Consider the following 21990-nt stretch of genomic DNA (forward strand, 5'->3'; position numbering starts at 1 on the left):
CTTTGAAATAAAAGCCAGTCAAAAGACAGAAAAACATATCCTTAGCCTTAATCAGTAATAGAATTTTCTTTCTGATTGATCATATAAAAGATTAACATCTAGCTCGAAACACAGAGGGTTGAATTCAGCCTTAAACTCTATTGACTTTGGCCCAAAGACGACAAGAGAATAACTGTTTGCCCAGGCAGACTTAATAGCCTGCAAAATTAATTTTCAATGCAATCAAATCTACAGTGTTCTTGCCACATTAAATCTTTCAGGCCCTAGTTACAGCATGAATGATTCATGTGGCCTTTACACAGGGCTTTTCAGGTAATCTGCCTGGAGAATTGTGCAGTGTGTTTATTCTGAGCAAGTTCTAAACATGGCTAGCATCAGAGGCCTGAACAGTTCCTTGATATTTGAGGCAGAGGAGACTAAGGGGAAACAGGAGTTAAAATGTTTGTTTTTTTTTTTTAATCCCTAATTGCTTATTTCTGGCTCACTAGACACACCATTCAATTAAAGACTGGTTCTATTTCCCAGTGACATTACCTGACACAGGTTGCACATTTAGCAACAGAACAATTGTCCACAACACAGTAAAAGGGTGCTCAAGTCCTAAAGGGAATAGGGAGAAACACTGCACAAGAGAGCATTAACCAACTGGTGACTGTTCAGAGTGGTAGTGGGTTAGGTTATAACAACCATGCAACACTGTCTGTCCATGCAAGTCTTACAGTTATCTAACAAATTAAACAAAAGTGTTATACTTTTCTCCACACTTGAAATTTGCAAGTATAAATTTAAACAAAGCACACTTAGCTGTCATTACACTACTGAGTGTTATAAGATTCTTGACACACCTGGGTACAGAGAATAATCAAAGAAACAAAATCCATGTACCAGCTAACGCATTAACTTTGTCTAAAAGGGTAACTCCAAATGATAGCTAAAGACATGCTCCTTGCTATTTTGTTTATTGTTTTTGTTTCTAACAAAGTTTTAATATATGCAAACCCGCAGAACAAAAAAACAAAAAACAAAAACCAAACAATAACAACCTCCCCCAAGCCCACTATGTAACATTAATTGTATTGCTTTTCCTTTAATAGAAATGAATTATACCTCAAATATTTTCTAAAAACAGTAATTCAATTGCAGTGACAGAACCTGTTTCTTTAACATCCCTACTGAAACCTTAACAAAGGTAACTCTACAGAAGAAGCCCACTTTTAGCAATTAAAGTGTTATGTGCTTAACAATTTCCATAATTTACTGCAATTAGCTTGTTTCCATTTTACATCATTGCCTTATGCCCTCAACTACATGTTATACAACACAGGCCTGATATTTATCTTAACCTAACAATCGCAGCTACATGCCTGAAAAAACAACAACAAAACGCCATTGCGTAGCTCCTTTTGGCTCACACATTAACAGCTGATATTTTCATCACAAAAAGTAACAATTTACTGTACCTATCAGGAGTGCTGACCTTCTGAAAATGGAAAACAAATTAAAATAAAACCTGTTTTCTCTTTAGCTGTCAAATAATTATTCTAATATTTTTGCAAGAAGAAATGGCAATGACAGCCATATTGCAGGGCAGCTTCTGTACTGTGTATATTCTTATCTTGAAGCTTGTAAAAGATTCTTCTGTAACACTCCAATTATTTTGTTTATGCTTCTTCTAGCCTAATTATGGCTCTGGCTGCACTGCTTACCACAAATGGCATGGAGCAAGTGCTATATACCCCCAAAATGACTTTACAATACCATTTTTATGTATGCCCAATCCAGCTCCCATTGCATTCATTAGGGGTCCTCGGTTTGTTAGTTGTATCAGACCCTAAGACTATAATGTATGTGACAGCAGTGCCTAATTAAACAAGGATAGAACAAAATGCATGTATAGATAACATTTCAAAAGTGCCTAAGGGTATATCTATACTGCAATCACATAGTGGGAATGATTGCAGCTCAAGTAGATATACCCAAGCTAACGTTCATCTATCTAGCCTGAGAGGTGGAGCTGTAGCAATGTATGCTTCAATGTGGTCTAGTCTTATGAATATTTACCCAGAGTTCCTGGCAGGTTTGTCCAATCCACACTGCCATGGCTTCACTGCTCTGGTACCTGAGCGAGCTAGATTAAAGCAATCTCAGGTATGTCTACTTGAGCTACAGTCACACCTGTAATTGCAGTATAGACATACCCCAAGTGACCTAGCACCCTAAGTTCTATTTTCAAATGTGACAGCCACCTAGGAGCTTAAAATTCACTTTTGAAAATGGGACGTAAGCACTTTTGAATAATTTATCCTAAAACTTGTTTGTTATAGAAGTATTTTTTGTAAATATTAAAACAAAATAATTTAAAGCAATTACTAAACATCTTGCTTTTGCGGTCTGATTCTTAAATGCTTAAATATAAATATATATTTGCTAGATGAGATTTGTGGTGGAAAAAATCTTTTTTTTAATGGGATCTGTGATTAAGTAAAGGCCTTCACATCTATGACTATGCATGAGCTAAATCCTTAAGCCCTTAGTCAGGCAAAAGACTGAGTAAAGACTTCAGAATTTGACCCTTTACGTTTATCAGAAATCATGAAGAACTGCAAAAATCAACTTATTTTGTTATTACAGCAGGCATTTTTGACCATCTAATCCTCTTTACTTAGGGCTTGTCTACCCTAAGCCATAGTGCAGTCTACGGGGCTGGGAACTGCAGAGTGCACCAAAATGTTTCACTCTAACTACCCATATAGACTCTGTTGGCATGAACTAAGAAATACCTACTTGTGATAATGTAGTCTATGTTAACATGAACTGGCTGCTTTTCAGTTTGTTCCAGCAGTGTCCACATGGGGCAGTTAGAGTGTACCATTTTGGTAAGCCCTGCAATTCACACACCCCAAAGCCTGCACTGCCATGTAGACATAGCCTCAGAGTATGTCTACACTTAAACGACTACCGTGACACAATGGCAGCTGCACCACTTCAGTATAGACAATCACTACAGAGGCGGGAGGGGGTTCTCCCATTGTTGTAGTTAATCTACCTCCTGGACAGGCAGTAGTTAGGTCAAGGGAAGAATTCTTCTGTTGACCTACCGATGTCTACACTGGGCTAAATCAGCATAGCTATGTCTCTCAGGATTTTTTACACCCCTGAGGGATGTAGCTATGCCAATGTAAAATGTCAGTGTAGACCAGCCCTTAATTTAACTTACTCAGACTAAGCAGCACATGAAAATGACATTTGTCCTTTTTGCCTGTCAAACGTTTAAAAAACAAACAAACAGTTTTTACTCTTCACTCCTCCCAGACAGCATTTTATTCTTTTTCTTATAGATTTTCCCCCCTGAAGCACAGATATCAAAAGATTTCACATAAAATTATGGATCTTTCCCTGAAGCCATTATAAGAATAAAAGTAGTGCTAACAGTTGTGCAGTCATGGGATGACAAATGTGAATGCCTTAATTGGTCTACTGGACCAGAGAGACGAGCTTGTTTTTAGTAATGTCACTTCTAATACATAATGGTAGTAAAGAACAACGGAACAGCCTATTTCCCACAGATATCTTCAAAGCCTTGCAGACTGCCATTTGAACCATTCGTTAATTACCTCTGGCACAGACTTCAGCAAGCTTCATTAAGCCAAAACCAATAATATTAATTGTATTTTGCTATAACAAAATAGTAGTAATTATGATGTTTCACAAATATTTGGGTTACTTTTATAGGGCATTTAATGCACAGCAAGTACTAAGTAATAGCGTAGATTCATTGGAAGGTCACTGTTTTTCTGTCTTAGCATCTCCTGATCTTGAAAATGCTGAGTGTACTCAACTCCTGTTGAAGTCGATGGAAGATGCAGGCAGTCAGCACCTCACAGGATAAGGCCCTTCATTTAACGGTGACTTTTATTAGTCCAACATAGTGAGGTGAGCATGAAAACACTGGATCAAATTCTCCCTTTAGACAAACATTTGTAAGTCCATTAAAGTTTATAGGAGTTGTGTTTGAATATCTGAAGGCAGAATTTGCTGTTTACTTGCATATACGCTTAGTGGTGATGTGAGAAACACATACCATACAATTCCCTCGTTTTATCTTTGGTAAAAAACGTGGCTTACAATCTTCAAATACAATTTGCCTTTTAAGGCGTGGGTTACAGTGGTGGAGGGGGGGTGGCTTCCTTTAACCTTTTATAATGAATCAAGTATAATTCTCAGGTGTTTTTTTTTCTGGCTCCAATTCAGGAAAGCATTTAAATATGCTCTTAAGCTCATCTCTGTTCAGGACAGCATTTAAGCAGATGCTTAAGTCTCATTGACTCAATGGGATTTAAGCACATAAGTGCTTCCCTGAATAGCGATGTTTTTTCTAAATTGAGGCCTCAGTTTGCCAAAGACAGAGTAGTTAAAACATATTACAAATAGAATCCTGGATTCTACAATTTATTTCAGCCTTTTTACTCGCTGACCTAGAAACAGCTAATTATCCTAGGAGAGGAAAAGTATCACCTACAGAGAGAAAGAAATATGTGTTTTTCCCATATAGTAGAATCCTAAATATATTAATATCATTTAACAGGAATGTAAAACAATCATTTCTATATACTAAGCAATTAAGTTTTAATTAGCTATTATGAAAATAATGGCCATAATCATAAGGAACCAATAACTGCAGGGTGTGCTGGTCTGTAGTTTTTCCCCCGGTACCACAACACCTACTAGCCTTGCAGCCAGGTGAAAATTACCAATGCTGCCATGCTCCCCAAAAGACCATGTCCCTAAAATTGAAAGGGGTGAGTTGCATACTTTTTATATACTCTATTTAAATGTAACATGCTGTCAGTCAACATTCTCTTTAATACATTTCAAGAAATGTAACTTACTATTTTTCTCTTTCTTGCGTTATATCTTCTTTCCCATCCTGGCTTTTTAGTGACTTTTTCCTATAATAGATTATAATCAGGTCCGGCTCCAGCATTTCTACTGCCCCAAGCAAAATGGGCGGCAATTGGGGGAAGAAAAAAAAAAAAAAAAAAAAAGCTGCGATTGGCAGCGGCGGCAGTTCGGCGGCAGGTCCTTCGCTCCTAGAGGGAGTGAGGGACCTTCTGCCCCCGAAATTGCCGCAGGTGCTGCCCCAAGCACCTGCTTGTTAAGCTGGTGCCTGGAGCTGGTCTTGATTATAATGCATCTTTTCCTGAGTGGTTTTCACTGTTTCCTCTTTTACTCCACTCCCTAGGCTCTCTCTTATTTTATTGTGTTCTCTATTGGCTCTTCTAAATATTTTCATTCCTATCTTTTCCCACAAAAGTCCTCTGTCTCATAACGGTACTTCTCTTTTCTAGCGTATCAAATCAATCTCTCTCACTCAACACCAGTCCACGCACCCACTCATACTTACTGGGCATTGCCTCCTAGATACTGATGTCCCTTCATTGTTTTGGTCTTAAGGTAGTCGCTTAGTTTGGAAACTTTATCAGATACTAAATATCCTCAAAAATAAACTACTAGCTAACAACTGAAACAAAGGATGAAAGGGAGGAGGGAAGGAGTTATTGGCCGGGGCAATGCCCAGGTGAAAAACCAAACCTTCCCTGCCCCCATAGTTCAGAGAGATGGCGGCGGGGAGAGGGGGCGTGTTAAGAGAACAAGAAGAGTGCTCTCTTCAAGCCCCACTCAACAGCTTCTGATACATATGAAGCCTCCTTCACCAGCTGCTGGAAGGGGAAAAAAAATTCTCTGCCTCTCTCCCTGCCTTCCACCCCCTTCTACTCTACCCCTTCCATTAGCTTTCTGGCTGCTACGAAGGCCATGATATATCTCTGCTATAGAGACAGGAGATGGATTACTTGATGATTACCAGTTCTGTTCATTCCCTCCAAAGTCTCTGGCATTGGCCATTGTTGGAAGACAGGATACTGGGCTATATGGACCTTTGGTCCAGTGCGGCTGTTCTTATGTTCTTAGCTAATCTAGCACTTTCACAGCCTCTATTTTCATGTGGCCCTCTCCTGTGAGCAGCTAGCTGCAGTGGAGGCAGGCAGAATAAGAGCTTTCTTGAGCGTCAACAGAATGAAACCCTGGGAAGATTGTGAAACTGACAAAAATCAGGTCAGTGTTCTGGGTAGGAGCAGTGAAAACTGACAAGGACTGCAGTCAGCTTGGCACCCTTTGTGCGTACAATGGTCTATGCTGACAGAGCCTGAAGTGGGATTGGGGCTTTAAAGATAAATTTGCTGGTGACAGGAATGATGTCTTGTATCTCATGACAAGTGTCCAGCCTGGGAACTTGAAGAGACACAGTTCAGTAAATTCCATCAATTTAATCAGGTGGTTAAAATGGAGAGGAGAAACTCAAACCCTGGATGGCTCAGGGAACTGGTAATTGGATAACATGTTCATCTTTTTTTTGTCTCCAGTTCAAACACAGTTCTGGGGGACAGTGACTGAAAATCATTACCAGTTCTCAAAGGAAAAGTATCCACATCATCCTCAAAAACCACCATCACAACTGACACTCAGCCAGGAGACCAAGGATGGACTTAGCATAGAAAGTCATGTACCCTGTCTTCCCTAGAGGCGGTCCCAAGGTTGAAAGAAAAAGGCAGAGCGTGGGGTGGTTTGGGGAAGCTTGCTGCTGCCCATGCTGTATCAATTCTATGGATAAATAGGTAACTTCAATTCCAGAGCTGTTGATTTGAATGCTTATACAAGCATTAAATTCACTCAAGAGAACAAAAAGGCAGAGTCCACCACACATTTAATATAACTGCTCCCCAGTATATTGCTTTTCATGCAAAACCAAACACAAAGCATTCCATTCCAAGTATAAAATTGCAAGTTGCTATAATGGTAACAGAAGTTCATCCAAAGGGATGAAGATCCAGCTTTCTGCACCTCTATAAAAGGAAGGTGCAGAAATGATTAAAATGATCCACAAAGCAGCAGATTGATTAGCCCCTTTAAGGCAATATTTTACTAAGGAATATAATTAGGGCCCTATCAATTTCACAGCCATGAAAAACGTGTCACAGACCATGAAATCTGACCTTTTCTGTGCTTTTACCTTATACTATTCAGATTTCACGGGGGAAGACCACTGTTTCTAAAATTGGAGGTCCTGACCCAAAATGGAGTTGCAAGGGGGTTGCAAGATTATTTTAGGGGAGTCACAGTCGGTGGCGGATTAGCCACTGGGCCTGTGCCTAGGGCCCTGGCCAATTAGGGGGCCCCAGAAAAATGGGCACCCCTTTGGCCCACTCTGCCCACCCGATGGAGGAGTATAAAAGAGGAACAACATCTGAGGGAACTGTATCATCAAACCCATTATCAGCAGCATCAAATCTGCATAATAGGAAATGGGTATGAGCATAAGCATAAGTGTAGCTACTCAGAGCAATGTTGGGGATCATGTTTATGAAGGGTGGGTAAAATCAAACCCCAAAGTAGGTGATGTGCAGCAACAAGATAGCACTGCCTAACCCCCAAACCAGCAAGTACTGCCACATTAATGTCCATAGGCAATGGAATTATTGCATTGGAAAATGTTTCACAGAAGTTGGGCCAATCCAACCACATTCAAATTTCCCATTCTCTCTCTCTCTCACCCTCCCCTTTCACCCAAAGAAATAAGCCAGACTCTTGTAGTTAAGGCAATGTTACACTAATAATTATCATTTCTTACTTGGCAGAAGATCATGCCTTTCTTCTTATAGCCCCTAATTATTATTATGAGCTTTACTTATTTATGGCCTTATACTGAAGTCCTCATATAGGCAAGTGTCACGCCAACTTCATCGGGAGTTACACAAGAATCAGGACTGCAGGATCAGGTCTATACAAATTTACTTACTGAAGCAAGCAAAATCAAGACACACACATGAGTGAGAAAAATTCAGTAGATTTTTCTCTTTCTCTACAAGTCCGTTAATTTCAGCCATCTACAGAAGAGCTTTATATATGGTTAAGCAAAGTTTCACAGACACTTGATATTCCCAGAACTCTTATTAGTGGCAAAAGTAAAATACCTGAGACTATAAAGAAACAAGTTCGTTTTTATGGGGCAGGAAGGGAGGGTGAGTATTGGTAAAAACCAGAGAGAGCCAAAGGAACAAATCCAGACAGAGCCAAATAGGCCAATAATTCAAAGATGGAGAATAGAGTTTCACATTAAGGATTTTGTCTTAGCCAGTTACAGGAGTGAACTGACTGCAAAAGTGGTATCAATATTCAAATTTCTCCAAAGTCCAGATCTGATCCTAGTTCTAAACCCCCCCATGCGCATGAAAATAATATATACAGAGAGAAATCCCTTAAAACAGAGAAATTCCTTATTACAAACTAATTTTAAGATTAGCACAAAGATTAACTTTGATTAATGCTTTCTTTCTCTTGTGCGGGACAATTGAGAGACATTTGCTGTAATCTAGTCTGGTAAGAGAAAAAGAAAGTTAATATCCCACTGCAACACATTTATTTTATCAGTTGCTGAATCATCTGTTTTAATCTACAATAATCCATCTCCCATTGCTAGACTTATTCTGCAGAGTTCAAAAAGCTATATAAATAAGTTAAACCTGCAAATAGCATGCCAAAAATCTGATTTCCTCAGCAAAGAAAACTTTGTTAAAGCATTGAAAACAGCTTATGCCCATGCTTGCATTGCTTCACTTTTATGTTCTGCTGGTAGGGCAGATAGATGTCAAGTGAATTTTAAATGCTTTGGTTGGAGTGGGTTAATGTATACAGCTAAGTGTACAATATTCTCAAGTCAGAACCCAAGACTCATGAATGCTCGCCGCTTGAGATTCTTGCTAAGGCATTCTGATTGCAGGACTGAGATAGGAATGTCTCCTCGGGATAAAGTATTTTCTACCTGGGAAATCTGATCACAACTTACTGTGAACAAAGTTTCAATTGTTTCTGATGGATTATTTTCTATAATTTGTTTATAGTGATTTTATATACCTTATACTCAATTGATTTTTCCTACATCAGAACTTCATGTAGAATCTCTCCTATCTTTTTCCTGTATTCTATTTTATTGTTTTATATCAGAGATTAAAATGCACAGGATATAACGTATTGTCTAACACATTAAAATGTATAACTAAAGAGTGAAAAGCTGTAAATTAAATCTTCTATTTTCTAATGTATATTCACAGCCATGTTTTGTATTGCCATAATTTAGTTGGGTTTTAATAACTATTGGATGCTTTGAATGTTATACATAAGACCTCGTTTTGTCACCCCGAGATATTTGAGAATAAAGTCCTTTGAGACAAAGCTTTCCTTTAAAGCAATCCTTTAAAATATTAATCTGTTTACCCTCTCTCATTCTTTAATTACTGACAGACTTTTAATCCAGTAATATGCACGTGGTGTGTGTGGGGGAGGTTGTCTTTTGTTGGTGGGTTTTTTTCCTGACAAGGTGACCCTTTCCATCTGCATTATTTATTCTTCTCTCTTCTAACATGTAGTAGGAGATTGGACATTCAACTTTCATGGGAAAAAATGAACTGGCACAAGAGCAATACTATTGGATTTTTCAACGTTTTCAACATTAATGTTGCTGTTAAAAATTTCAATAGTATTCTTTAAAAAGCATAATGATTTAAAAAGTTTCTTCCCCCAAAAAATAACTGAAAATCTTTGGTACACCAAAACAAGCTTGAATGAACCAGCCCCATTCAAAAGAGTTGTGGTGAACTAAATTCTGCCCTCCAAAGCATACATCTCTCCCACTGAGCTTGGTGGTAGTCATACAGAACAGAATTTTACCCTGCAGTAGCTAACCATCCATACATAGGGCTTTTCTTCACTACAGGGAGATCAATACTGCTGCAAGGGGTAAATTTATCAGGTCTAATGATTTTCAGGACCTATCTTTCATGGTGAAACTGGACAATATTGTCAGGAAACCCCCCCACTAACCACAAAACCTGGCCGCTCACATGCTGGGATCAGGTGGGCTGGTAGTCCTTAACTGTGCTTCAGAATTAGTAGGGATGATTCATGGATTTTCATTTTTCCATCCATGATTTCCTCCAAATAGTTTAGTATCCTCAAATAAAGTCTGGATCAGAAAGGCCCACGATATGGACTCTGAATTACTGTCTAGAGAAGATGCTTAGCATTCCCAGGAGAAGGAGAAGCAGCAGCGATAACAGTATAAGGCCAAGGGCTGTGACAGATGCCTCAACTCCCTTTTAAGGAACAGATATATGCATTTGTCTACTTAGTTTTGTAAGTGAGGCAGCCTTCTCCACTGGAACTAGTTAATTTACATCAAATGGAAGCATTCACCTGATGTACTGAAGCCAACTAAATGATCCTATCCATCTGGAGCTCAAAAGTGGTGATGAAAATGGTGGATTTCTTCTGCTTGGGACTGACCTGTGTTGAGAAGCAGATAGGTAGGCTTATGCATTTTGCACCAGTTGGAGCTTTTTCAGACATTATTACTACACATGAATTGTAATAGTCAAGCCTAGAGGTCATGAATAGGATCACCATGGCTAAATCCTTATCTGATAGGATGGCATGCAAAACTTCTGCATAGTCACAGATGGAAGTGGATGCTTTCTGCTGCCATAGCTGTTTGGACAGCCAATAGCACTGAGGAGTCCAAAAGGACCCCAAGCCTGCAGACTAATTTAATCTAATGGCAGATGTCCTTGATAGTGAGGATTATTATAGAGATGGAAAATTCTTTGAAGCATTTCCTACTAACATGTCCTAGAAACACTGTTAGGGTATATAAATGAAAAAAAGTATTGAGTGAAAGAAGTTTTCTACTTATATTTTCTATTAAAGACAGGTATGATTCCCTCCCATGTTTTTCTTTTAGAATACAATCACCCAGGGGAGTAGCAGAGAAAATTAGTTTAAGATAAGTTGGATCTTGAGGGTCATGATAACTACACTAGAAGAACAAAGGATTAAACTATAGGGACAGAATCAAGTATGAGTAATTGGCAAAAAAACAAAACAAAACACAACCCACAAGAATAAAACCTGGAGCACAGTCTGAATGAAAAGCTGATGAGGATAAGAGAAAAATTATACTCGGATACCAGTGTGAAGGGTGTCATAAAAATGAAATGGTAAAATATGCTAAGGAAGAGAGATAAGAATTTCTCTCATTTTATGGAGAAACATTAAAAGGTGGTAATTGTTTGACTACATTTTATAATTTTAATTGTCTGTTAAAAGTTATATCACACATTTAAAAGCAAATTTGTAGTTTAAAGTATATTTCATTAAAATTATTTTTCATTTGTATAGTTAATTTGAATAATCACTTAACTTACCTAGAAAAAAACATTGTCATTTTACAGTATTAGAGCCAGAGTTTGAAAACACCCAGCCATGTCATTCTGTATTCAGGTGAATAGTCCCACTGAAGTCATTAAATCAATGGGACTACTCATGTGTGTTCAGTTACTCATGTGTGTAAGTGTCTACATCACTGGGCCTTTAAACTAACAGTACAGAGGTGATGCTATGTCAAAGCCTGATTGGGCTGGAGAAATGGAGCAGCAAAGGGACTATATATAGATTTCCCGCCCTCCCTCCCCTGCAGTTTTTATTCTTATGTAAAAGGAAAATATTGCATTTCTTGTGTGGTTCATAAAAGTGCTATATTCTTAAGTTGTGGTACAGTTAAAAAGTATTGAAAATGTGAACTCTGGTATTGTGACAATTTATATTGTGAAACTGTAGCCAATACTGCCATAGTTAGTAGGTAACTATGTATAAGTCATAAAGCACACCTCTATGTCCAAATGTTTTTTGAGGTAACAAAATCTATAGCTGATTTACTTAAAATATGTTTTTCATTTATTTTAAATCATGCAAAGGTACAGTTGTAATGGAAAAGGTCAGCATCAATCTCAGAGGTATTTGAGATACCATAATTGTTTCCCATTCCAAGTACAGGGTGAAAGTATGGTAACTTAACAAATATTGGCTTTTGCATGAATAATGACCTCTACTTTTTGTACCGTATATAAGTAAATCAAAATTTTCAGTCACTGCTTTTATAGTGTATGTAATAAATATAGTCCATGATATCACGTAACTGAATTTTTTTGTGTTGATGTATTTTGGTTTCTGTTCCATCATATGTATTTTATGCCATTTTGGAAGGGATAGGGAGTCGCAATGTGGAATTGGTCACACTACAAATGAGGATTATTCAAATGTGAATACATTATATCTCTTCTATGAATATATAGATAGGAAAAGTGAAAAATTCATCTAAAATACTGATACATGCATTACCAGCACATTCAGTTAAACAGAGCAATTCAACCTACAGAAAAACAGTAGGTAATATCCAGAGACATGTAATGTAGTTAAATGGCAGTTATACAAAGTCATATTCTCTCAGAGGAGAAAACTAATACGAAGAATCCCCCCGCCCCCAAATCCAAACTGATAGAAGTTTAAAATCTTGAAAAGGAAGACTTCACCCGGGGGAGGGGGGGACTAGAGAGAGGAGAGAATAGGAAAAATGCAAAAAGGATTGAAAAAGGGGAAATGAAATACTGGGATAAATATTTTAAAAAAGAATAAAACTCAGTTTGTGTACCTTACACACACACTGTTAGGCAATTTATTTATGTAGGGAATGGGAGCCAGAGCTAAGAAAATTTGTGAGGTTTTCTTGAAAACAGTATTGTGGCTTCTCCTCAGGAATTAGAAAAGGAAGACATCATAAAAATTTAAGAACAGGAGTACTCGTGGCACCTTAGAGACTAATAAATTTATTAGAGCATAAGCTTTCGTGGACTACAGCCCACTTCTTTGTTAGTCTCCAAGGTGCCACGAGTACTCCTGTTCTTTTTGCGAATATAGACTAACACGGCTGTTACTCTGAAACCTGTCATAAAAATTTAAGAATACTATCCTGCTGGAAGAGAGAAAGACACAGTGGTTAGTTATAAAATGGCCATTTTAGAACTGGCAGAAGCAAGTTGCTGCAGCCCGGAAGGGTTAGATAGACCCCAGGAAGGCATGCTGGGAAAAAATTTCCCATAAGATGGCAATCATACACAGAAGAGAGTCAAAAACGATCAGGGAGTTGAAGTCCCTACAGGGGAAAATGCTGCTTCAGCATGCCATCACTGTAGCACACACTAAATATGTTATGCGCTAGAAATCTTGAGAAACAATTTACATAAACGAGTTTCTCTTATTAATATCTGGAGAATGTTAAAATGAGCAAAAGGCAAGCTTATTGCAGGCTAGACAAGTCCTAGTTTTTCTATGCAGCTTTTTACAATTTTTGAGCACCTAAGTGCTGACCTACTATAGCTTGCAATTCCAGCCTGAGATTTCGACTGAATAGAGATTATAAACCATGCTGAACCAAAACATATTTAGCTATGTTTAGACCACCAAAAAGTTACTCTACTTGTGAAAATATTCTAAAATTGAGCTCAAATTTCCAGATTTGAAAGACTAACACGTTAATCCACTGTAGCACCTAGGCAGTCTCTCAAACAGAATAGTTTAGTTTGTACCTTCTGATTTGCTATATCAAATACAACTAACAAAAATAATCCAGTACACTTATTACTAGAATGGTTTTTATCTGTTTAGTGACAATTTCATCCTCTGCTTCCAGACATTTTCATTCACAGATGATACACTCAAATACCCAGCTTGCTTCCTCTTCTGCAAAGTATTCTTCCTCTGTATGTTGCCAGCCCCACTCTCTGCTCCAGTTGCTTTTATTCTTACACTTAACTTATCCTGCTCCAAAACACAGGTGTCCTCCCATTCTTCCCTTAGGAAGCTCTCTGATTCAGCCAATTCCAATTCAGAGACTAAGGGCTGGTCTACACTGGGGGGGGGGGGGGGGGAGAGAAATCGATCTAAGATACGTAACTTCAGCTACAAGAATAGTGTAGCTGAAGTCAATATATCTTAGACCGACTTACAGCCGAAACGTGATAAATCGAGCCCCGATAGATCGATTACTACCCGCCAATCTGGCGGGTAATGAAGACGTACCCTAAGCTTTGAAGATAGCAGGAACTGAAGGGGTTGAATGAGCGAGAGGTATGTAAAAAAAGAAAAATCTGAAAATGAGGAGAGAGAAATTTCCCTCTCCTGGTCCCCATGTTCCACTGCTGATTGTAACTATTCTAGTACTGAGGCTGGAATCTCAACCAGGAAGAACTTTTATTTATTTGTTATTGATAGCAAAAATTAAATTATGGGAGCCCACATTTCAACTGGAGGTGGGACAAATGACCACCAGGACTTTTTTCAGAGTAGCAGCCATGTTAGTCTGTTTTTTTTTTGCGGATACAGGAGTACTTGTGGCACCTTAGAGACTAACAAATTTATTTGAGCATAAACTTTCGTGGGCTACAGCCCACTTCATTGGATGCATAGAATGGACCATATCGTGAGATATGTGTGTGTGTGTATACATATATATATATATACACACACACACACAGAACATGAAAAGGTGGGAGTTGCTCACTCTAAGAGGCTAATTAATTAAGATGAGCTATTATCAGCAGGAGAAAAAAACTTTTGTAGTGATAATCAAGATAGCCCATTTGAGACAGTTTGATAAGAAGGTGTGAGGATATTTAACATGGGGAAATAGATTCTGTGTGTGTAACGGCTCAGCCATTCCCAGTCTCTATTTAAACCTAAGTTGATAGTATCTAGTTTGCATATTAATTCATAAGAACTGCTGAACTTGAATTTCTTCCTTTGCCTCCTGCATAGATCCTATCCCTTTCGGATGTCCCTTAAGTTTGTTGTTCTTCACTTGAAATCCCTAGCTGAACAAGTTCTGCTTGACCCAGAAAGTTTATCATCAATTCCTAGCAGAACTGGAATGTCTACCATCTGCCTCCTCCTTGTTAATACAAATAATACATAGTTTCCCGATTCCATTTATTTCCTTTGCATCTCAAAATTGTGAGATTTCTGTAAAAAATCAATGCAATGCAGAATGTCCAACCACACAGCACCTCTCAGTAGAATTCTGAAGCTTTTATTTTCTGATGACTGATTACATTTGACTTGGACCATGAAATTGGGAAGAATTAAAATGTTTCTCTGACTCACTGTATATAAATAGTTTCTAATTTGTCTTACTTTCATTTTGTAGTTTGTAACATATATGTCAACCCTGAGGGATAGCTCAGTGGTTTGAGCATTGGCCTGCCAGGGTTGTGAGTTCAATCCTTGAGGGGGCCACTTAGGGATCTGGGACAAAATCAGTACTTGGTCCTGCTAGTGAAGGCAGCGGGCTGGACTCGATGACCTTTCAAGGTCCCTTCCAGTTCTAGGAGATGGGATATCTCCAATTATATATATATATATATATACACACACACATATACATACATACACACACACACACACACATATATAAATATAAATAAAGCACTAGGAAAACAGGCAAGTTCTTTAATAAAGTATGTACTCAAGCTCAGAACATGGGAACTTAATATACACATGCCTGTGGTGCACTCAAGCTGACTTGAGAATGCTTCAGTTTTGCCCCCTAACGTCTCTGTGCATAGGCTCTACAGCAGGGCTGGGCAATCTATGGCTCGGGAGCCGCATCAGGCCCTCCAGATATTTTAACCCAGCCCTTGAGCTCCAGCCGGGGAGCTGGGTCGGTGGCTCCCAGAAGCTGCGGCATGTCCTCACTCTGGTTCTATATGCAGGCTCAGCCAGGCAGCTCTGCACGCTGCCCTGCCCCAAGTGCTGCCCCTGCAGCTCCCACTGGCTGGGAAGTGCAGCCAATGGGAGCTGCAGGGGTGGCGCCTGTGGAAAGAGCACCATGCAGAGCTGCCTGGCCGCGCCTCTGCGCAGGAGCTGGAGGGGGGACATGCCCCTGCTTCTGGGAGCTGGTTGAGGTAAGCGCCGCGCAGAGCCTGCACTCCTGACACTCTCCCGTGCTCCAACCCCATGCTCCAGCCATGATCCTCCTCTCGCCCTCTGAACCCCCCCCGTTCCAACCCAGAGCAACCTCCTGCACCCCCAATCTCTCATCCCCAGCCCCATCCCCCCAGCCAGAGCCCTCACCCCTTCCTGCACCCCAACCCCCAATTTCATGAGCATTAATATATGTAGATATACCTATCTCATAGAACTGGAAAGGACCCTGAAAGGTCGTCGAGTCCAGCCCCCTGCCTTCACTAGCAGGACCAACTACTGATTTTGCCCCAGTTCCCTAATTGTCCCCCTCAAGGATTGAACTCACAACCCTGGGTTTAGCAGGCCGATGCTCAAACCACTGAGCTATCCCTCCCCCCGCCATACAATTTCCATACCCAGATGTGGCCCTCAGGCCAAAAAGTTTGCCCACCCCTGCTCTACAGATACTGAAATTACTATGTGTCAACAGAGGGCATGTGCTTTAAGGAAGCATACAAGCAAACCTGATGGATTGATACTATCCACTGTCTTGTTTGTAAGTTCCCTAAAGTTGAAAGAATCCAATGGAAATAACAGCTTATGACGACAACACTGAAATTTGAGGGAGATAAAAGGAGACATTTTGTTAAAGGATATTTTCTGTTGGCTGTAAATGGAGGGAACTATGGAAACTGTCTGAACTATATTTTCCCCAATGGAAAATTCAGAGGCCAAGAAAAAAAAATACTGATTACATTATTCTTCATAAAGAACAATAAGAGACGGTGCTGGCTTTGAAAAACTTACAGTCTAAGTAGACACGACAGAAGGATGATGGGAGGAGAAAAATAGGGTTACCATATTTAACAAATAAAAAAAGAGGACCCTCCACAGGGCCCTGGCCCCGCCCCTTTCCCACCCCCCAACCCCGCCCCAACTCCGGCCCCTCCTCTCTCCCACTCCCAGCCACGTGAAAAGGGCTGCCTGAAGCCCAAGCGCTACCGGCTTCACAGTTTGCCGCGCAGCCCCCAGATCCTGCGGCCCCGGCCGGCGCTTCCCGAGCGCAGCTGGAGCCCGGGAGGGGAAGCGCCCAGCCGGGGGCGCAGGGTCTGGAGGCTGCCTGGCAAACCGTGAAGCCGGTAGCACTTGGGCTTCGGGAAGCCCCTATGCCTCCGGACCCTGCGCCCACAGCCGGGCACTTCTCCTCCCGGGCTCCGGCGGCGCAGGGTCCGGAGGCATGGAGGCTTCCCAAAGCCCATAGCGCTCGGCTCTTAAACAGACCGAAGAGTCAGGGGAGGAGCAGAGCCGCCGCGGCTGGAGGCTCTGCTCCTCCCCTGATTCTTTGGCTCTGTTTAAGAGGCGAGCTGCCCGAGCGCTACTGGCTTCGGGCAGCCCCCATGCCTCCGGACCCTGCGCCACCGGAGCCCGGGAGGGGAAGTGCCCGACCGGCATTTTCCCGGACATGTTCGGCTTTTTGGCAATTCCCCCCAGACGGGGGTTTGATTGCCGAAAAGCCGGACATGTCCGGGAAAAACCGGACGTATGGTAACCCTAAGAAAAAGGCACAGAATGGGGAAGTGATTGGCCCAATGTCACACAACAGGACAAGAGCAGAGCCAGAAATAAACCTAGGTATCCTGAATCCCAAACTAGTGTCCTACCCGCTGAACCACATTGATTCCACTAACAGGAAATTATAATTGACTGTGATCTAATTATCAGAGATTTAAAGACAGTAGGCATGGAAAAGTTCTATTAAGTTATCAGTTCACTGTGATTTCAAATGGAGAAATATTTTCTGTGATATATTCCTACATGTTGTGTTTATTTGCATTTTGAATTAATCACCTCGTGGGTCATTGTCTTCTCTTCAGAATATTCTACAGTCTATTAAAATATGTTGAGAATTTCTTTATTAGTTTCCTTTTTTCTACATTCTGTACCTTTATTCTGGGTTAAAACTGGTCAAACAATTTAGAGTGAATAATTGAATCAATGAACTTAGTAACTAATTCATGAACAGAAAAATTAGCTAACTGATTTTTACACATTTTTTCTGATATTATTCACTAAACATTATGGATTTTCTGTTTCTCTTGGGTTGCTCACAAACTGTTTGCTTCAGCTGCTAATGATTTGCTTCAACATAGACTGACTACTTGGTAAATATTTGTGGAGCATTACTGGTCACCTGCACTATATGGTACTGATTCTACTCATATATTGAGTGACAAATTTTCATAAGCAAGAGAAAAGAAAACAAAAGAGATTTGAAGATGGCCATGCAAGCACTTATTTGTACAAGTATTCATGTGTCTTCCATTCATGAGACATTGTTGCAAACAAAAGCCATTCATATAAATGTTGAAGGAAAATTATTAAATTTAAGAATATTGTCAAATATTTACACCTGTTGCCATACACCATGGACCACCAAAATGATGGTTCTCTCTCCTCAATGCCTATGCCATTAAAGAACTTATATGTGATTATCATATTTCCTCCCATCTGTGGAGTTAATCAAGGCTATACATAGCAAGGACCAAAAGCTATATTTGAGTCTGCAAAGGAATGCCCATTGCTATGAATAGAAACAATGAGGAGTACTTGTGGCACCTTGGAGACTAACAAATTTATTTGGACATAAGCTTTCATGGGCTAAAACCCACTTCATCAGATGCACGGCGTGGAAAATACAGTAGGCAGGTATAAATACACAGCACATGAAAAGATGGGAGTTGCCTTACCAAGTGGGGGTCAGTGCTAATGAGTCAATTCAGTTAAGGTGGAAGTGACCTATTCTCAATAGTTGACAAGAAGGGGTGAATACCAAGGGAGGGAAAATCACTTTTGTAGTGCTAATGAGGCCAATGCAGTATGATATATGCCATCATGTGCCAGCAATGCCCCTCTGCCATGTACATTGGCCAAACTGGACAGTTTATACGCAAAAGAATAAATGGACACAAATCAGACATCAAGAATTATAACATTCAATCTCCCTGGACACTTAACAGACTTAAAAGTGGCAATTCTTCAACAACAACAAAAAAAACTTCAAAAAGAGACTCTAATGAGAAACTGCAGAACTGGAATTAATTTGCAAACTGGACACCATCAAATTAGGCCTGAATAAAGAGAGTGAATGGGTCACTACAAAAACTAATTTCTCTCTGCTGATATTCACATCTTCTTGTCAACTATTTGAAATGGGCCACCTTGATTGCATTGGCCTCATTAGCACTACAAAAGTGATTTTCCCTCCCTTGGTATTCACCCTTTCTTGTCAACTGTTGAGAATAGGTCACTTCCACCTTAATTGAATTGGCTCGTTAGCACTGACCCCCCCGCACTTGGTAAGGCAACTCCCATCTTTTCATGTGCTGTGTATTTATACCTGCCTACTGTATTTTCCACATCGTGCATCTGTATTTATACTCCACACATCTGATGAAGTGGATTTTAGCCCACGAAAGCTTATGCCCAAATAAATTTGTTAGTCTCTTAGGTGCCACAAGGACTCCTCTTTGTTTTTGCTGATACAGACTTACACGGCTATCCCTCTGAAACCTGCTATCAATAGATGTTGCACAGGCAGATTGAGGACACTGTATGGTCCCCTACCTTACATTTATACTTCTGATTATTATTCATTTGAATTCCTATCTGATCTACAGTTTCTTCACATTTTTCTTATATCGAGGAACAAACAACTTCAGGCATTAATGGTGTTGTCTTATTTAGCTTTAGACATTTTTCTCTATCATTCCCCATAGTAAAGCTGTATTTTAAAAATGTGTCAGCTAATGTGTTGTAAAGATTTATTCCAATATTTATGACTATGTTTTGTATAGTGACGTGTACAGTAATGTATAAATACCTTGCAATTAATTATAGAAGTGCTGTACTTCAGAACAGTTATAGCACATTAAGTAACCATCAAAAATATATTTGGACTAATCCATCCCTAGTATAACTCTATTGACTTAAATACAACTGTGACTAAAATACCATTACACTAGAGATGAATTTGGGACATCCACTTTATTTTCGAGGATTGCACATTTTGTTATAAATGCTTTACATTCTCAGCAATATTTAGATTGCCATTTCAGTGCTTAAAAGAAAATGAAACAGAGAGGCAGAGCTCAAAGAGTCTCCTCCCTAAGGAAATGCAAGCCTAAAAAGCAGCTTAATTATCTAAACGTAACATATTGTCAGTTATTACTATTTACCTGTGTTATTTCTCCTAAGTTAGTATGACTCTATATGAATGCAAAAGCCAATAAGAGCCATAGCATTACCCTGGAAGTGAATTTATAGGCTTTACTAAAAGAAAACCAGCAAGCACCTGTGCTAGTAAGAATGGCATGTGATATATTTTGATGGCCTTGTAACTGTTTCTTCAGTAGTGCACAATTCCATTCGATAGGAAATCTGCTGACATGCTGTGTTAGGAAAAGCACTGTGATAGGTAAACTAGCACACACTGCAGGCACATTGCCCATCAGAAGCTAGAAGAAAAAAAATCAAAACCACAAGGGACATAAAAAATGCCGCAGAAACAGTTTACTGGGCTGGTTGCCCTATGTATAGATCAGTGCACACTTTGGCCTGTGGTTTGTAAGTCTAAATTTGATCAAAATCAAAGTGGTTTAATGGAGTTGGGTACATTTGGATGATGGAGGCTGTGGGTTGTCAGGAGAAAATAATGTGGAAAACTTAATTTTACACTAAGGTCCAGAACTGTTAAAATAAATACATATTTTCTGAGCATCCATGAAGATGTGAGAAGTGTGAGAGGTGAAAGAGATACTTGTGGAGACTCTTTGTGGGCCACTCAGCTGACCACATACTAGAGGGCTAGTCTACGGTGACTCCTGAAAGATGCAGTTTATAAAAACACAGGGTAGGAGTGGGGAGTTGAGGTTGGAGGGAGCTGTAAGCCACAATTTCCCAACTAGGGCCAGCCTCTGCATGCACCAATGGGCTGTACAGCAGCCTTCCTAGAGTTATCCTGCAGTCCAGAAAACGCATAATACTATGTGCTACAGCCATGACCCCTCCAACCTCTATGCTGGGGACTCTGGGGAATCAACACAGGGATGCATATGCTAGCCCTCTGCAGCTCCTGCAGCAGGGGAATTTTCCCCCTAAATGGCTCCAATATGCGGTGGCAGCAACATATGGGGACTGGGACGAGTGCCAAAATTGATTGTTAAGCATCTATTTACTTTCCATACCACTGGAAGGAAGTGACCTGGTTTCTCACCTACTATCCATTACCCCTTGATAGGCAGTACTCTAGTGCGCTGAAAAATCCATGCTGCAATTAATATGTTGCAGAACCCATATAAGTTCAGATCACTAAGTACTTAAACTCCTTGAACCTTCTCTCTTGGCGCTTTCACCTCTGACTACAGGGAAAATATGGCAATTGTCATCAGGGCAGGGAATTTATCTATGTTTCGCCCAGTTCATTTAATAACTGTTTAGTCTAACAAAACCAAATTGTCACCCAGCGGGCTGTGCTCCTTAACAATCTGTGGAAAATGACTGTTGGTTGGAATCTTTAGCTAGAAACAGATCAGAAGTCTCATTCTAGACATCCAAAGATCCTGTGCTGGTATTCCGTTCCATTTCCTGTACTGAAAATCCTAATGCTTCAAGTCCCTGTGCTAGTACTGTAGTTCTAATTTCCAGGTCACTGAGCCTGGACAATGTGGAGGGCCTGATGCAGTCTGCTCTGTAGCAGGGCTTTGCACTTGAAACAATTATCTGAGTTTTCTTTGTGGTTTAAATGAGATCCTACTCATCATCAGACTTTTTTAATTCTCAATGTATTATTCAGTGGAAAATGACAGACAAGTTTGGTTGTGGGGATTACAGCCATTGTATGTACATGACAAATCAGCACCATTACAAAAACAAAAGTACAACTAGGAGGCCATTCAAAAGTCTGAAAAAGCCAGACTCTGCTCAGTTCAGGTCACTAACATGTGCTAGTCTCTTCCTTTTTCAGACAATAGTATCTTATCTTACCCTATACATTATCTAAATAATTAATAAGGTGTGAACATTTAA

General features: G+C 40.0%; 1 protein-coding gene across 4 annotated transcripts in view; it reads right to left on the reverse strand.

Moving 5' to 3' along the window:
• The window catches only part of TRPM3 (transient receptor potential cation channel subfamily M member 3), a 395690-nt gene that overhangs the window by 221153 nt on the left and 152547 nt on the right, over nucleotides 1–21990 (reverse strand). The gene's annotated exons all lie outside the window — the stretch shown is intronic.

This window comes from Trachemys scripta, chromosome 6, assembly GCF_013100865.1.
Source record: "Trachemys scripta elegans isolate TJP31775 chromosome 6, CAS_Tse_1.0, whole genome shotgun sequence".
Lineage (NCBI taxonomy): Eukaryota > Metazoa > Chordata > Testudines > Emydidae > Trachemys > Trachemys scripta.